Raw genomic sequence first — 9015 nt, forward strand, 5'->3', positions numbered from 1 at the left:
GTGTGCATATGTCTTTATAGTAGAATGATTTATAATCCTTTGTGTATATACCCAGTAATGGGATGGCTGGGTCAAATGGTATTTCTAGTTCTAGATCCTGAAGGAATTGTCACACTGTCTTCCACAATGGTTGAACTAATTTAAACTCCCATCAACAGTGTAAAAGTGTTCCTATTTGTCCATATCCTCTCCAGCATCTGTTGTTTCCTGACTTTTAATGATCACCATTCTAACTGGCATGAGATGGTATCTCATTGTGGTTTTGATTTGCATTTCTCTAATGACCAGTGATGATGAGCTTTTTTTCATATGTTTGTTGGCCACATACATGTCTTTTTTTAAGAACTGTCTGTTCGTATCCTTTGCCGACTTTTTGATGGGGTTGTTTTTCTCTTGTAAATTTGTTTAAGTTCTTTGTAGATTCTGGATATTAGCTCTTTGTCAGATGGATAGATTACAAAAATTTTCTCCCATTCTGTAGGATGCCCGTAAACTCTGATAACAGTTTCTTTTGCTGTGCATAAGCTCTTTAGCTAAATTAGAATCCATTTGTCAATTTTGGATTTGTTGCCATTGCTGTTGTTGTTTTAGTCATGAAGTCTTTGCCCATGCCTATGTCCTGAATGGTATTGCCTAGGTTTTCTTCTAGGGTTTTTATGGTTTTAGGTCTTATGTTTAAGTCTTTAATCCATCTTGCGTTAATTTTTGTATAAGGTGTAAGGAAGGGATCCAGTTTCAGCTTTCTGCATATGGCTAGCCAGTTTTCCCAAGACCATTTATTAAATAGGGAATCCTTTCCTTGTTGCTTGTTTTTGTCAGGTTTGTTGAAGATCAGATGGTTGTAGATGTGTGGAGTTCTTTCTGAGGCCTCTGTTCTGTTCCATTGGTCTATATGTCTGTTTTGCTACCAGCACCATGCTGTTTTGGTTACTGTAGACTTGTAGTATAGTTTGAAGTCAGGTAGCATGATGCCTCTAGTTTGTTCTTTTGCTTAGGATTGTCTTGGATATGCAGGCTCTTTTTTGGTTCCATATGAAAATTAAAGCAGTTTTTTCCAACTCTGTGAAGAAAGTCAATGGTAGCTTGATGGGGATAGCATTGAATCTATAAACTACTTTTGGCAGTATGGCCATTTTCACAGTACTGATTCTTCCTATCCATGATCATGGAATGTTTTTCTATTTGTTTGTGTCCTCTCTTATTTCCTTGAGCAGTGGTTTGTAGTTCTTCTTGAAGAGGTCCTTCACATCCCTTGTAAGTTGTATTCCTAGGTATTTTATTCTCTTTGTAGCAATTGTGAATGGGAGTTCACTCATGATTTGGCTGGCTGTCTGTTATCGGTGTATGGAATGCTTGTGATTTTTGCACATTGATTTTGTATCCTGAGACTTTCTTTAAGTTGCTTCTCAGCTTAAGGAGATTTTGGGCTGAGATGATGGGGTTTTCTAAATATACAATCATGTCATCTGCAAACAGACAATTTGACTTCCTCTTTTACTAATTGAATACCCTTCATTTCTTTCTCTTGCCTCATTGGTCTGGCCAGAACTTCTGATACTGTGTTGAAAAGGAGTGGTGAGAGCAGAAATCCTTGTCTTGTGCCGGTTTTCAAAGGGAATGCTTCCAGTTTTTGCCCATTCAGTATGATAGTGGCTGTGGGTTTGTCATAAATAGCTCTTATTATTTTGAGATACGTTCCATCAATACCTAGTTTATTGAGAGTTTTTAGCATGAAGGGGTGTTGAATTTTGTCAAAGGTCTTTTATGTATCTATTGAGATAATCATGTGGTTTTTGTCATTGGTTCTGTTTACATAATGGGTTACGTTTATTGATTTGTGTATGTTGAACCAGGCTTGCATCCCAGGGATGAAGCTGACTTGATTGTGCTGGATAAGCTTTTTGATGTGCTGCTGGATTTAGTTTACCAGTATTTTATTGAGGATTTTCACATCAATGTTCATCAGGGAGATTGACCTGAATTTTTTGTTGTTGTTGTGTCTCTGCCAGGTTTTGGTATCAGAATGATCCTTGCCTCATAAAATGAGTTAGGGAGGAGTCCCTCTTTTTCTATTGTTTGGGATAGTCTCAGAAGGAATGGTACCAGCTCCTCTTTGTACCTCTGGTAGAATTCGGCTGTGAATCTGTCTGGTCCTGGACTTTTTTTGGTTGGTTGGTTAATAGCTGTCTCAGTATCAGAACTTGTTATTGGTCTATTCAGGAATTTGACTTCTTCCTGGTTTGGTCTTGGGAGGGTGTATATGTCCAGGAACGTAACCATTTCTTCTAGATTTTCTAGTTTATTTGCATAGAGGTGTTAATAGTATTCTCTGATGGTGGTTTGTATTTCTGTGGGATCAGTGGTGATATCCCCTTTATCATTTTTTATTGCATCTGTTTGATTCTTCTCTCTTTTCTTCTTTATTAGTCTGGCTACTGGTCTATTTTGTTGATCTTTTTAAAAAAAACAGCTCCTTGATTCATTGATTTTTTGAAGGGTTTTTCATGTCTCTATCTCCTTCAGTTCTTCTCGGATCTTAGTTAATTCTTGCCTTCTGCTAGCTTTTGAATTTGTTTGCTCCTGCTTCTCTAGTTCTTTTAAATGTGATGTTAGGGTCTTGACTTTAGATCTTTTCTGCTTTCTCTTGTGGGCATCTAGTGCTATAGACTTTCCTCTAAACACTGCTTTAAATGTGTCCCAGAGATTCCAGTACGTTGTGTCTTTGTTCTCATTGTTTTTAAAGAATATCTTTATTTCTGCCTTCATTTTGTTATTTACCTAGTAGTCACTCAGGAGAAGGTTGTTCAGTTTCCATGTAATTGTGCGGTTTTAGGTGAGTTTCTTAATCCTGAGTTCTAATTTGATTGCACTGTGGTCTGAGTACTGTTTGTTATGATTTCTCTTCTTTTGCATTTGCTCAGGAGTGTTTTACTTCCAATTACGTGGTCAGTTTTAGAATAAGTACGATGTAGTACTGAGAAGAATGTATATTCTGTTGATTTGGGGTGGAGAGATCTGTAGATGTCTACTAGGTCGTCTTGGTCCAGAGCTGAGTTCAAGTCCTGGATATCTTTGTAAATTTTCTGTCTCATTGATCTGTCTCATATTGACAGTGGTGTGTTAAAGTCTCCTACTATTATAGTGTGGGAGTCTAAGTCACTTTGTAGGTCTCCAAGAACTTGCTTTATGAACCTGGGTCCTCCTGTATTGGGTGCATATATATTTAGGATAGTTAGCTCTTCTTGTTGCCTTGATCCCTTTACCATTATGTGACACCCTTGTCTCTTTTAATATTTGTTGGTTTAAAGTCTGTTTTATCAGAGCCTAGGATTGCAACCCCTGCTTGCTTTGCTTTCCATTTGCTTGATAAATATTCCTCCATCCCTTTATTTTGAGCCTATGTGTATCTTTGCATGTTAGATGGGTGTCCTGAATACAGCACACCAAAGGTCTTGACTCTTTATCCAATTTGCCAGTCTGTGTCTTTTAATCGTGGCATTTAGCCCATTTACATTTAAGGTTAATATTGTTATGTGTGAATTTGATCCTGCCTTTATGATGATAGCTGGTTATTTTGCCTGTTAGTTGATGCAGTTTCTTCATAGCATCAATGATCTTTACAATTTGGTATGTTTTTGTAGTGGCTGGTACTGTTTGATCCTTTCCATGTTTAGTGCTTGCTTCAGGAGCTCTTGTAAGGCAGGCCTGGTAGTGACAAAATCTCTCAGCATTTCCTTGTCTGTAAATGATTTTATTTCTGCTTCACTTATGAAGCTTTATTTGGCTGGATATGAAATTCTGGGTTGAAAATTCTTCTCTTTAAGAATGTTGAATATTGGCCGCCACTCTCTTCTGGCTTGTGGGGTTTCTGCTGAGAGATCTGCTGTTAGTCTGATGGGCTTCCCTTTGTGGGTAACCTGACCTTTCTCTCTGGCTGTCCTTAATATTTTTTCCTTCATTTCAACCTTAGTGAATCTGACGATTATGTGTCTTGGGGTTGCTCTTCTTGAGGAGTATCTTTGTAGTGTTCTCTATATTTTCGGAATTTGAATGTTGACCTGCTTGCTAGGTTGGGGGAAGTTCTCCTGGATAATATCCTGGAGAGTGTTTTCCAACTTGGTTCCATTCTCCCTGTCACTTTCAGGTACACCAATCAAATGTAGATTTAGTCTTTTCATATAGTCCCACATTTCTCAGAGCCTTTGTTCATTTCTTTTCACTCTGTTGTCTCTAATCTTGTTTTCTTGCTTTATTTCATTGAGATGATCTTCAATCTCTGATATCCTTTCTTCCACTTGATCGATTTGGCTATTGATACTTGTGTATGCTTCACAAAGTTCTCTTGCTATGTTTTTCAGCTCCATCTGGTCATTTATGTTCTTCTCTAAACTGGTTATTCTAGTTAGCAATTTGTCTAACTTTTTTTCAAGGTTCTTAGCTTCCTAGCATAGGGTTAGAGCATGCTCCTTTAGCTCAGAGGAGTTTGTTATTACCCACCTTCTGAAGCCCACTTCTGTCAATTCATCAAACTCATTCTTTGTCCAGTTTTCTTCCCTTGCTGGCGAGGAGTTGTGATTCTTTGGAGGAAATGTCTGGTTTTTGGAATTTTCATCCTTTTTGCACTGGTTTCTCCTCATCTTCATGGATTTATCTACCTTTGGTCTTTGAAGTTGGTGATCTGCGGCTGGGGTCTCTGAGTGGATGTCCTTTTTGTTGATGTTGATACTATTCCTTTCTGTTTGTTAGTTTTCCTTTTAACAGTCATGCCCCTCTGTTGCAGGTCTGCTGGAATTTGCTGGAGGTCCACTCCAGACCCTGTTTGCCTGGGTATCACCATCAGAGGCTGCAGAACAGCAAAGATTGCTGCCTGTTCCTTCTTCTGGAAGCTTCATCCCAGAGGGGCACCTGCCAGATGCCAGCCAGCGCTCTCCTGTATGAGGTGTCTGTCGGTCCCTACTAGGAGGTGTCTCCCCGTCATGATACACAGGGGTCAGGGACCCACTTGAGGAGGCAGTCTGTCCCATATCAGAGCTTGAATGCTGTGCTGGGAGATCTGCTGCTCTCTTCAGAGCTGCCAGGCAGGGACGTTTAAGTCTGCTAAAGCTGTGCCCCCAACCGCCCCTTCCCCCAGGTGCTCTATCCCAGGGAGGTAGGGGTTTTATCTATACATGTCCGACTGGGGCTGCTGCCTTTTTTTCCGAGATGCCCTGCCCAGAGAGGAGGGAATCTGGAGAGTCAGTCTGGCCACAGTGGCCTTGCTGATCTATGGTTGTCTCCGCCCAATTCAAACTACCCAGCAGCTTTCTTTACACTGTGAGGGTAAAACCGCCTACTGGAGCCTCAGCAATGGTGGACGCCCCTCCCCTCACCAATCTCGAGCATCCCAGGTTGAGCTCAGACTGCTGTGCTAGCAGTGAGTATTTCAAGCCAGTGGATCTTAGCTTGCTGGGCTCCATGGGGGTGGGACCCCCACAGAAGCCAGACCACTTGGTCCCTGGCTTCAACCCCCTTTCCAGGGGAGTGAACAGTTCTGTCTTACTGGCGTTTCGGGTGCCAGTGGGGTATGGGGGAAAAAAAAAAAAAACTCCTGCGGTTAGCACGACATCTGCCCAAATGGCCACCCAGTTTTGTGCTGGAATCGGAGAGCCCTGGTGGCATGGGCACGGGAGTGAGTCTCCTGGTCTGCGGGTTGCAAAGACCACAGGAAAAGTGCAGTATCTGGGCTGGAGTGCGCAGTACAGTCCCTGATGGCTTCCCTTGGCTAGGAGAGGGAGTTCACCGACATCTTGCACTTCCCACTGTGCTTCAGCTAGCCCTCCTTGGGCAGCACCCACTGCCCAACCAGTCCCAGTGAGATGAACTGTGTACCTCAGTTGAAAATGCAGAAATCACCCACCTTGTGCATCAATCTCGCTGGGAGCTTTAGACCAGAGCTGTTCCTATTTGGCCATCTTGCCAGCAGTTCCTCTTTTGTATTCTTTATTCATCTGTCTCCTCTGACTGTGTATTTTCAAATACACTGCCTTCAAACTCACTAATTATCCTGCTTGATTGGTTCTGCTATTAAGAGACTCTGATGTGTTCTTCAGTATGTAAATTTTATTTTTCAACTCTAGAATTTCTGCTTGATTCTTGTTGATTATTTCAGTCTCTTTGTTACATTTATCTGATAGAATTCTGAATTCCTTTTCTGTGTTATCCTGAATTTCTTTGAGTTTCCTCAACACTGCTATTTTCAATTCTCTGTTTGAAAGGTCACATAACTGTTTCTCCAGGAGTGTCCCTGGTGCCTTATTTATTTGGTGAGGCCATGTTTTCCTGGATGGGCTTGATTTTTATATAAGTTGGTCAGTGTCTGGGCACTGAAGAATTACTTATTTTGTCTTTGCAGTCTGGGCTCATTTGTACTCATCCTTCATGGGAAGACTTTCCAGGTATTCAAAGGGATTTGGGTCCCAAGCACAATAAAGCTGTGGTTCTTACAGACCCCTAGAGGTATTACCTTTGTGGTCTTGGGAAAGATATGGAAGAATTCTCTGGACTACCAGTCAGGTACTCTTGTTCTCTTTTCTTACTTTCCTCTACACAGAGTATCTCTCTGCTGAGTTGCCTGGAGCTAGGGATGGGTGGATGCAAGCACCCCTGTGGCGACCACCACTGGGACTGTGCTGGGTCAGAGCTGAAGCCAGCACAACACTGAATCTCATCCAAGGCCTGCTATAACCACTACCTGGATATTGCCTATGTTCAATCAAGGCTTTAGCGCTCTACAATCAGAAGATGGTGAAATCATCCAGGTTTGTGTCTTTCCCGTCAGGGCAGCTAGTTCCCCCAGGCCCCAGGGAAGTTCCGAGATGCTATCTGGGAGCCAAGGATTGAAGTTAAAAACCTTAGAAATCTACCTGGTGCCCTATTCTACTGCAGCTAAGCTGGCACGCAAACACAAGACAAAGTCCTTCAGGCTCTTCCCTCCCCTTTCCGTAGTTAGAAGAGCTTCTTCCCATGACTACCGCCACCACCAGCCAATGCAGAATTCTGCCAGGCCACTGCCGACGTTCACTTAAAGCCCAAGTGCTCTGCAGTCTTCAGTCAGTTTGTGGTGAATGCTGGCAGGTCTAAGGCTCACCCTTCAGGGCAGTGGGCTCCCCTCTAGCCCAAGGCAGGTCCAAAAATGCTAAGAACCTAGGCTTAGAATTGGGGACCCCAAGAGCTCACTTGGAGCTCTATCTCACTGTGGCCAAGCTGGCCCTTAAGGTGCAAGACAAAGTCCCCTTTACTTTTCCCTATGCTTTTCTTAAGCAAAAGTATTTCACCAAAGCCACAATAAGTGGGAATGTTCTGAGTCTCACCTAAACTTAGCATGTCTCAGTCTCCCCCAAGGCCCATGGCATACTACCTGGGTATCACTGTTGGTTCCTCAGGGCCCAGCAACTGTTTTTTCAGCAGGTGATTAGTCCTGCCAGGACTGGGTCCTTCTCTTCAAGGCAGCCAAGTTGCCTTGTGACCCAGGGTGTTTCTAAAAATGTCATTCAGAAGCTAAGGCCTGGAATGGGTTCCTCACAACTGTAACCAATGTCCCGTCTTGCTACTTCTGAACTGGTATCGAAAATGCAAAACAAAGTCTTCTTTTCTCTTCACTCATCCCTCTCCTCTCCTCTCCTCTCCTCAAGCAAAAGGAGTCACTTTCATTGCTGTGAGCTGCACTGCCTGTGGTTGGGGGGAGGGGTGGCGCAAGCACTACCTTAGCCACAACAACTGGTATGTCCTCAGGTCATGTGCCACCCTAGTCCTCTGGCTCTAAACCCAGCGTAGCACTAGGAGTTGCCTAGGAATCACAGTCCTTGTGTCCCATACTGGCTTTCAAGCCTAGGACCCCAGAGTACATTAGCCTGTGGTGTCAAGGCTTGCCCAGAAACTCAAGTTCCGACTGCTGGGATGGGTGACTCCCCTCTGGTTAGATCTGGTCCAAATGCTCCCTCCATGGCAGGCTCCAGCTGCGCCCAGCACAACCCTGCTCTTCACTGTGACAGAGCAGCACTGAGTTCAGGCAAAGTTCCCCAGATGCTACACTCTCCCTCCTCCATGTGCACGGATTCTGTCGGTGCATTACAAGGCTGTTGCTGGAGGCTGGTAGAGGAGTGGCATCAGAGATGCCAGACTGTCTTTCCTACTCACGCCAGTGCCTCTTTCAATGATATGAAGTTAAAACAAAGTACTATGATCGCTCACCTAATTTTTGGTTCTTATGAGGGTGCTTTTTTGTGAGTAGTTTGTTATTAAAACTTGGCATTACTGCAGTCGGGGGACAATCAGTGGAAGCTTCTGTTCATACATCTTGCTGCCAACCCAAGATTTCTTTATTGTCATTTTGGTGCTTAGAATATATGTGTTCAAGTTAACAGATTTATTTTTTGTCTGTGTTTACCAATTTTATATATTGCATTCATTTATCTCTGTATACATTTTAGTGTTTGTTTTTTTCCCCAATCTTTTGGATTCACTTCCATTTTTGAATATGTAAAATAGTCACATGAATATAAGTCAAAATTATTACTCAATACTCATAATCAGTTCTTTTGCCTATCAGCAGCTATGTCTTGATTGAATAAAGCCAGTCTTCTACTAGATTCATCTGTAAGAATTTCTGAATGCAATATTATCTGAGTAAGTCAAATGATTGAAACTGGTTTTCTATAGCCTTGAAAATGAAATGACAATTTTGTTAGATATAAAAGCTTTGTCTTACAGTTTATTTATTTAAGGTTATTTTTGTTTGTTTGTTTTTGTTTTTGTTTTTAATAAAGTTTCACTGTTGACTTGCATTGTGACTGGTGGTTGAGAAGACACACCAACTTGATTTTCTCTTCTGTGTAAATGACTCACTTTTCCCCATCCCCAAAAGACCTGAAGATGTAATCTTCATATTTAAGGTCTAAAAATTTTATTAGAATATCTCAAGGTAGACAACCCAGTCATCACAAGAAGTCTTTTAAATATTTAGGTTCATATTATCTT

The sequence above is a fragment of the Pan troglodytes genome, chromosome X, assembly GCF_028858775.2.
Source record: "Pan troglodytes isolate AG18354 chromosome X, NHGRI_mPanTro3-v2.0_pri, whole genome shotgun sequence".
Taxonomy (NCBI): domain Eukaryota; kingdom Metazoa; phylum Chordata; class Mammalia; order Primates; family Hominidae; genus Pan; species Pan troglodytes.